This window comes from Spinacia oleracea, chromosome 2 (assembly GCF_020520425.1).
Source record: "Spinacia oleracea cultivar Varoflay chromosome 2, BTI_SOV_V1, whole genome shotgun sequence".
Taxonomy (NCBI): Eukaryota; Viridiplantae; Streptophyta; class Magnoliopsida; order Caryophyllales; family Amaranthaceae; genus Spinacia; species Spinacia oleracea.
Window position 1 is genome coordinate 36,004,578 of NC_079488.1, and position 9,576 is coordinate 36,014,153.

The window sequence follows — 9,576 nt, forward strand, 5'->3', positions numbered from 1 at the left end:
GAATATCTTTCTCTCTGTTTCAATATTCACCCAAACAAACACATTTCACCAAATATTACGATAAAATCAAAGAAAGTTTAAGGAAAATATCAACAAATTAGCTCCTTCTGCGTTTTGTAAAATAAAAAAGAGCAGAACAACACATCATCAGAGAAAGAAATAGAAAGTAAAAGGCGTCGACCATCTTCTGCGTTTTGTCAATAGAAGAAACAAAATGCCACTCACCAATCCCAACAACAGTGACGGGCTGCCTATACTTCTTATCCTGAACATCACCAGCAGCGATGTTCCTTTAACATTGGTCTTCCTCGTACCCGGTGTAGTCACCACATAGCCATCAGAATCCAACTCTAGCTGCCCACCTAAAACTTAGTAGCCGATTCTTGCAATATAGCAAAAACCAACCCAGAAACTTGCAAATCCTTAACCTGATATTTCACCCTTGTCTCGGCTTTGTTCCTGCAAACAACAAACCACAGTTGCATTTAGAAGTAGAGCTATATAAACCCCCTGCATACACCAAAACAAATAGCAGCATCGTAGTCCAGAAACAACCAAAAGAAGAAGTTCTGCCCAATCTGAAAACAGTAAAACAAATGCAAGCTATCAGCCTGCACTCAGCAAGAAACCAGCAGCAAGCCAACAGGCTCCCAACACACCTGTTGCAGATTAAAACAGAAGTACCACCACAGACTCACTATTAAGGCACTAAAACAACTAATATTGCCCTCTGAAGACACCTCAGGTTAGCTAAAACCTGAATCTCTATTATATAAGTGAGGAGTTATCTTGCTGACTATTCTGAACTATTTATCAATCTTGTGTCCTGTATGTGTTGAAGTTTTAATATACGTTATTTGCCTGATTAAGTGACCTACATTGTCCTCTTAACCTGCAATTCAGAACTCGGGTTTGGATGAACCTGAACCTGAACCTAAACCTGGTTATTTGTGTTTGGCATAGATTATGTTCTATTGGTTTTCTTTATCCTTTCTAGGCTTCTAAATCTATCTTTCATTGAGTACTTCACTGAAAAGCTTGGCTTCAACTTCTTTTGAGGTGATTGTGCTCAAAACACGCATTTGATTGTTATGAGTCTGGTTTAGGTTGTGATTAAAGTGACCTTAAAATGATTACACTATGGTAAATTGTGAAAGTAGAGCTTAGAAAGTAGAGCTTATAATACCTTAAAATGATTACACTAATTTAGGATTTGTCTAAATTTATAGTGAACTGAGCATGCATCATTGTTCATCAGCAATTCAACATACATTAAAATACGGAAGAACCAGCAACATTACAATTCAAAATCAAAGTTTCAAATAAACCCAATTCAATGTAGTTGGAAGATATTACAACATCTCTGAGATATTTCTACAACAAAATAGTGAATTTTTAGTCATTTTTAACCTAAATATCAAATTACCAGCAAAAATCAACGAAACTTGGAATCTGACTCACATGAAAATGAACATAGAATCAATTGATCCAGATAATAAATGTTGCAACAATATTGAATACTTTTTACAGAATTACAGCTCCGTCGATAATTTTTACAGCCATATATTGGAGTGCTATTTCAACAAAAATCAATACCAATATCTAGCCTTATATTGGAGTACTATTCACTTTCATCAAAGCAAGTACTATTTCAACCAAAATCAACCAACCAACTGTCAAATCCCATAACAAAAAAATTCCCAAATTGGTAAAATTAAATTAGTAAAAACAAATTGGCAAAATTAAATCAAATGAAACTCACCGCGATTATTGCTGCTGTTATTGTTGTTGTTGTTGTCGGAAAATCGCCATCCCCGCCCTCCATCCGCCGGTCTAAAACCTATTTCCTTCCAAATCAGTTTTCTAAAACCTAATCAAAAGCAAAACCTCGTAACGAAAATTGCAAAAACGAAAACTAAATAGAAATTCAAATCCTTAACTTGTAAAATCGGGGTCGCAAAAACAGAATCAAATCCGAAGAAACCACAAAATTGATGAAAATCCGAAGGAATCCAAATCCCAGGGGTGGCTTTCGTCGTTGGCTCGAATTGAAGGAGAGGAAGAAGATCGAAGGAGAGGATGAAGAAGATCGTGGAGAGGATGAAGGTATTTGTAGAGGAATAGATCGAAGAGGGTCGAGAAAGAAAACGGGAGGAGGAGAGAGAAAACAGTTGAGCAGTAAGGGTTAGGGTTGATTAGTGTGAAGGGTTTTTTCGTCTTTTTGCAGGGGGACACGAAAAGTAATGTTACTATTATGCCCTCAGCTGTTCCTTTATATAACAGAGATTGTATATGATAAATAACCCCTTAATAACTTAATAGTACCCTTAATATGAGATATTTACAGAAAAAAAATTCGAAAGAGAAACAAAACCATGTTGCGAAAGAATAAAGGAAGAAGAATGTGCTAAAATTACAAAAAAGAAAGGAATAATGTTGCGAAATCAATACCTAGTATTTAAAAAACAAAGTCATCATCATTTCAATGACACATAAGCAACACCATTTTGAGGACACCTGTCTCAACCTTATTAATCTTTCTATTTAATTTTTTGTTATATAAAAGTAATGGTCATTCATTATTCCACTTTATTTTCATTATTTATTACATAGTATACTATTAATCGCCGTCTCTTTAATTTACTAGAATTGTACCAAAAATTAGGATCGATACTTGTAGGGGATTTTTTTGGGGTGCTCTTCGTATTATTGTATTTTTTTATTATCAATATAAGCTTTTAGGCCCTTGACGAATTTTGTTTAGAAATTGTCAAAAAACCCAAACTTGGTCCGATTTATTGAAAAGGGTGACTACTAGATTTGACTTGATTTTTTACAATCCCACCCCCAAGTGGAGCCAAATTATATGGTCATACTAATGACGTTAATCGAATTTGAATATTGAAAATCGAAATTCAATTATAAAAATGCATAGAGGTCCCTACGGCTTAAAACGTTGAATTTTGATGGAGTCGCCACCAAACAAATTTAAGGGTCCGATTTGGAAAGATCGATGACCCGGGATACGGCATTAGGACATGAAACCGTATAGAGATTTGGGCGGGAACGAGACACTTATTTAGAAAGATTGCAAGTTTTGTTTATTCAAGACATGGATCGTTTTCGTATAAGAAAATCATAATCATGACACTAATTTAGGCGGGTTTTGGCATGCATTTTAGAACATTGAATTTCTAAGTTGACATGATCGTTTTTCTTTAAGTCAAATTTAAGGAACCTAGGCCGGTTTGTCCAAAAAGTATCTTTGTTAAACATGATCGAGCCTTTGCATTTTGTTAATTAGCATGTGAGGTGATGAAAGAAATAAACATGTAAACCAAATCATCACAAGCAATAGTATAGGGTGCATAAAAGTAAAGATTATACACCACCCAAAATGGACTAGGTTTAAAAACTGAATGAATGGTAAAGGTGCAAAATGGTAAAGGTGCAATATTGAAATAAGCAATTAAATAAGCAAGGTTAGTGCATAAATAATCAAAATTGCAAGAAACAGATTGAAATATGTGATGATGGAAATCCAAACGAGAAACACTAGTTCAAGTGTGACTTTGTTTCTCATGGATTATTCTGTAAGAATCTAGCTTTAAAATGAGGTTGCTCATTCAAAAGTATCATTGGATTTTTAACTTGAATATTAAAATTAGAACTTGAATATTGAAATTAGGAGGCTAGATATTCAAAGATTATAACTTTTATGCATAAAAGATCTCAACTTTGACCTCGTCCCTCGTCGAAAAAGCGCGAGGCTAATGCGTGACCTCGTCCCTCGTGGGTGTGACGATTCTTTTTATTCAATCAAGTGTAATTGGATTTCCTGTGAGTATACACCCAATCAACTAGTAATATAGGAGTCGCTATTCAGTTTTTAACGACAATGAGAAAAACTGACAAAACCCGGTTATCGTGACATAAAGGGAGTGCAATTATGTTTGACTACGACGGCCGTAGGTTCCCTTGTGATCCCTGGTGTGAGGATCTCTCAACATACACCCGTAAGGTAGAGATTGAGGGTTCGGGGGACTGTAACTACCGAGAGGAGTACTTCGCTCGTCGATAACTCCAGAGGCAGGATATCCTTACTAGCTCAGCATAAATAATTGAAAGGACATGCGTTGACTATTAAACTAATCTGAGTTGATTTTAGCAATATGCAACATATAATACTAATTCGATCGTGATTATCTGATTTAAATAGCATTAAGAGACCTAGCATGATAATCCGATTTCCCAAAAATATTATATTTGTTAGGCGTGATAGAACAATCAGATTTGGTTAGTTTAACAGTTCATAAAAAGGGCGAGGAAAGCAGTTAAATCATCGAAAAGGGACACATTACGACGCACCCTTGAGAGGTGCATCACGGTTCTCAGAAAACTAACCACTTTGACTTTGCTATTTCTCCTTTTTATTTAACGAATCTCAATTATGGGACAGGATACGTTCTGTTCGATTTATGGATCGATTGCGATAGAACGCGTGAACAGTTTCGCAGCGAGAGGCTTAGGCTAAGGGTTGGAGTCAATACTCAGAATATAATTGTGTGTTGTTGTGTCTCTTTTACGTCGAATTTAGGGGTCTATTTATAGGGAAGAGTTCGTGGAAAGATAGAATTGCAGAGTTCTAATCCATAAAGAATTAGGAAAAAACACGTACCCATGTATTTTCAGCGCCCAGAGCCAGGCGTTGAAAATAGGGTCTGGGCTGTTTTCTTTAGTCAACTTCGGATTCCTGAAATCCGTAGAGTTTGAGACTTAACCGAGTCTTTTAGCGCGTATCAATTTTATGACGGAATGCGTCTGGGCCCGTTACGAACTCTAGGCTCGTTAGGATTTCAATTAATACGTAACTCTTATTTCCTAATCATATTAGGAATAGGATTCTCGTAGTTTTCTATCTCATTTAGGATTTATGTTGGAATGCAACACCTAATTCTGACAGGTTTCTATCTTTTATGATTTGCCACTTTTAGAAGCTACCTTTTACGGCAGTTACTATTTTTAGCAGGTTTCCATAAATAGCAGGTTTCGGGTGAAATGAAAAGGGGATTTGAGATTCGTTTATTTCATAGGAGATGCGTTGTCAAGTGGAGATTTACATTTTCATCATCGAACCTTTCCCTTGCGGGAATGGGGACAAAAGTAGGTGTCTACATTTAGCCCCCACTTTGACTGAGTCTTGGAGTAAGACGATGGTCAAAGTATTAGACGGAGTGCGTCACACAAGCCATGGTGTATTGTGACCTGTTTTGCGAGGGTCTCACGAGCCCCCGAGTGATAACATTTGACTTAAGGGTCATCACTTGAAGTGTCGACATATCCCTCACGTGTCATTGGGACTTGTCAACTGATAGTATAGAAACTTTCTCACTTTGTCATTGGAAGGATCTAAAGCTGCGTAGAAACTCCCTTACTTTGTCATTGGGAGTAGCTACATAGTTTTTCGAAATCAAAGCTGTAAAGTGTAATTGGGCCTGGCCAAGCCCAATCACGAGGTAAAATGTTTTTTAAAGATTCTCATTTTCAGGGCTAGCTAAACGAGAAAACCCCCTTGTTTTTATAGGACGTAAAACGAAGGAAAATCCAGCACCCTTGTTTTTATAGGACGTAAAACGAAGGAAAATCCAGCACCCTTGTTTTTATAGGACGTAAAACGAAGAAAAATCCAGCACCCTTGTTTTTATAGGACGTAAAACGAAGGAAAATCCAGCAAAAGTTATCGCTGCAGCGACTAAGGACCTGCGTGGTTTTAATGGCGCAAACCCCGCCGGCTAAAGATGGCGAGCCTGTCCGCTAAGGGTGGACACCCCGTCCGATAGAAGTGGACGAATCTGTTTTTGAAATTTGAAAATAAGGACCTACGCGGCTTGTGACGTAGACCCCGCCGGCTAAAGATGGCAAACCTGTCCGCTAAGGGTGGACACCCCGTCCGATAGAAGTGGACGAATCTATTTTGAAATTCGTTTTGTGTTTATTTTTTTGAAAATAAGGACCTACGTGGTTTGTGACGTAGACCCCGCCGGCTGAAGATGGCGAGCCTGTTTTAAATTTGAAGATTTTATTTTTCGAAAACTGAGGATCTGCGCGGCTTAGTGACGCAGACCCCGCCCGCTGAAGGTGGGCGAGCCCTGTCCGCTAAGGGTGGACGCCCCGCTCGCTGGAGGTGAGCGAACCTGAATTCGTTTTTTCGATTTGGGACTCGGGTGGTTCGTGGCGCGATCTTGCCTGATTGAGGTGGGCAAGTCCCTTTGTGATTTCTTTTGAGAATTTCTTTTTATTCATTCTTTGCAAGAGCGAATTCTTTCGAGGGATGCTCGGATTTAGTTGTAACCTGAATGTGGGTTGACAATGTGTTTAGATGGACCATAGTCTCGTGGTCATCACCTTTTCATGGTTTTGAGCTAGTCTTTTCGGCTCAATTTTGCCACTACCTGGGTCCTTGATTAGGGGACTATGTATAAGTATCAACGGCGACCTTTGTCTTGAGGTCGTAAACCGATTTTATCTTTTGAGACATCCAAACACGGGACTTCGTACAGCGTAGTTTGGGAATATTGTTTTTAACTTTGCATAATATATTTTCTCTCGAGCCCCCAAGCACTCGTGCTTGACGGTCATTTCTTGTCAAAGAGGTTCTTTGGGGATACACATTCTGTAATGTCTTTGATCGTGTTTGGGATTGTGCTCGTAAGTGCGAGCGACCTTTGTAGTGGTATGCTACTCTTGACAAAGTCGTGAGGTGCGACTTTCAGTAAGGAAATTGGCAATTTTCGAGTCAAATGGATGCGGCAGGGCCCAATAGAAGTTAGGGCCTTTTTGAGTCTGGAATCATTTTCGGCGCCCAGGCCTGGGCGTTGAAATAATTCACGCCCAGGTGGGGCGTTGAAAGTGTTGTTTGGGCTGGTCTTTTGATGACACAGTTGGCCTCTTGTTCATTCGTTTATTTCACTTGGAAGTTCTATGTATTCTATTCTCTTTTTTTTTTCTTTTTTTTTAGGACGTGATGATTTTCTTGAGAAGCCGTAGCCGATTGGTGGACTACGGTGCTTGTCGCTTTGGGGCGATTATTTTAAGGAACTGTTGCTCTTAAGGCGTACAGTTATTGCAATAGTTGGGCGAGTCTATTTGGCCCGAGGAACATACCTTGAGGCGTAAGATTTTGATCGCTCTTGTATATATTTTTTTTTCTTTTGAACGCGTTCGTGAATGATGATATGTATGTGCGAACGAGCGTTCATAGAATGGCCGTCGTGTGCGGTCCATTAATCAGTTTGCTTGAATCATTTTTTTCTGAACAATGGCTGATTTTGAATAGTTTGCTTAAAAGCTTGATAGGGGTCAAGCCCATTCATGAAGTGGGCTCAAACATCGTACCCTTTCGATTGTTCAAACATTTGCTTTGAGATTTTTTTATTTTGCTATGGTTGTTTCGTAGCTTGGAGCCCCCAAGTATGCATGTTGGGATGCTTCCTTTTGGCGTACGATTTTTGTAGGTTCTTTTCGAGAAAGATGCCTTGGGGTTCCGCTCGTGTAGGTGCGAGCTATCCCTTTCGTGGAAATATTTCGCTACCTTTAATCCTTAATGTAGGAGTCGTGGGGCTTGCATTTTGAATTTGGGCGATAAGCAGTCTTTGCCTCTTTTACACATGCTCTTGGTCGTGCCCGCATTAGTGCGATATGCCTTCCACTTTTTTTTAGACTTGTACTGTGGGATGGTTGAAATTATGGTGCGACGTAGGCTTGTGTGGCCTAACGGCGTGTCTTAGAACATTCCTCCAAGCGTTGGGATATCATTATTATTTTTGCATTGGAGTACTTCATCATGCCTCATTCAGGTGTTCGAACAAGTGAAGCACCTTCTGCATGGGTTTGCACGGCTTATTACTTCGTTCGATGCGAGGATTCATAGGTGTTTCTTTCTTATTTTTATCTCTGGGTAAATTTGGCTAGCAGAAAGATTCAGCGCCCAGGCTGGGGCGCTAAAGATATCGGCGCCCAGCTCTGGGCGTTGAAAATGATTTCTGGGCAGAACTTTGACAGTATTTTTTTTCTTTCGCTTTTGCTTTAGAACGATGTAGACTGTGTAACGGGCGCTTTATAGGGCGAGCGTTATGTGCAGTGGTTTGATCGGAGTTTTGGTGACTCGCGATTTTCAGTTACCCTTGTTAGTGGGGTGACTTTATATATTCTAAGTAGTGCTTAGAATTTGGGAGGGGTTGTAGCTATTCTAAGGTTTGTTTTTCACAATTTAAAGCTTAGGATTGAGCCCCTATGACATATGTATAGCATTAGCGTCGAGAATTTGCGACAAAATCGTCATTTCGAGCATTTTTAGAGTGTTTTTCTCAAGCCCCCAATTGTAGCTACGGGATTGGCTTGGTGCTATAATGCTTTGCATACGTTTTTATGAATTCATGGTGACACGGATCATGAATAGTTTGAACCAGACTCGTTTAGTGCGGGGTATGTTCGAGTAGTGATTTGCTACTTCTCTTGTAAATGTCGTATTGTGTGACATTGCCATGGTCAAGGTAGTCACATGTTGAAGTGGGCCTTGACTAAAAGCTAGGTGCCTTTCTTTACCCATAATCATATTTAAAAATCTTTTTGACTCACTTGCAACGTTGAGATGGACGCACACTAAGCTTAAACCAACGACACTTTATTTGTCCGAAGAAGTCTTTAAAAATCATTTGAAAATTATTTAAAATCCGAGTCCTACTGTGTACAATCCGAGGTGTCCTAAGTAGGTTGACTTATAGACGGGTTCGTACAGGATTACATAAGTGAATCAAAATACTGTTACGATTTTTGGAATGGTGCCTAAGGATTTGCTGGAAGCCAGGGTGCAGGCGTCAAGATATACTTGTGCCCGTTTGGCATGTGCTTTAGGCTTTTAGGGCCATCTTTTCCAGAATTGCGGGAATATAAACCGTTTTCAAATTGACTTAGATTTACTTGGTGTATGTCTGCACAAAAGGTCAAGGTATACTTAGTTCTTTCCCTAGCTCTTTCATTTCACTTTTTAGCCCCCAATTGCTATTATGTCTTCCCATTAATGATGCTTTTAGATTTCGATTTTAGATGCACGTGTCATATGAGTAGGGTGAGCCTTGGTTAGGTGCCAAGTCCTATTGACAATGTCTGATTTTGTTTTCAAAGGGGATTCGCAAGCATTTGAATTACCATGAACGGGTGCCCTGAGGTCGAAGGAACGATGGGGCGACGCCGTAGAACAATCTTTTTCATTGCAAGCTTACTGCCTTTACTACTTGTTGGCGATTATGACTGTGTCTAGGGGTGAAAGAAGGTCTTTAAGCGAACGACTATGTCTAGTGGAGGGTCTTTAAGTGAGTTAGTTCGCTTTAGGGAGGGTCAAGTCGAGTATTTTAGAGGTCATGGACGCTTGCGCTAGCCCCCATTCAATTGAGGCAAAGCGGTGTTTTGAGTCTTGGCTAAGTGCCTAGGAGTGTGAGTGCTCCTTCTCGCAAGGGTACGTGCCCTTTATTATTTTTCGATGTGCACTCATTTTGGCATCTTGACGACTTGGATTTT

At 39.5% G+C, this 9,576-nt stretch overlaps 1 long non-coding RNA gene across 1 annotated transcript; it reads right to left on the reverse strand.

The window, feature by feature from the left end:
• Window positions 1–261: 261 nt before the first annotated feature.
• LOC130466876 (uncharacterized) lies at window positions 262–2,268 on the reverse strand. Its single transcript, XR_008927023.1, has 3 exons — window positions 1,941–2,268; window positions 1,763–1,840; window positions 262–459 (listed from the first exon to the last, which is right to left on the reverse strand). It is a non-coding gene; the product is annotated as an uncharacterized lncRNA (long non-coding RNA).
• Between the last annotated feature and the right edge of the window lie 7,308 nt (window positions 2,269–9,576).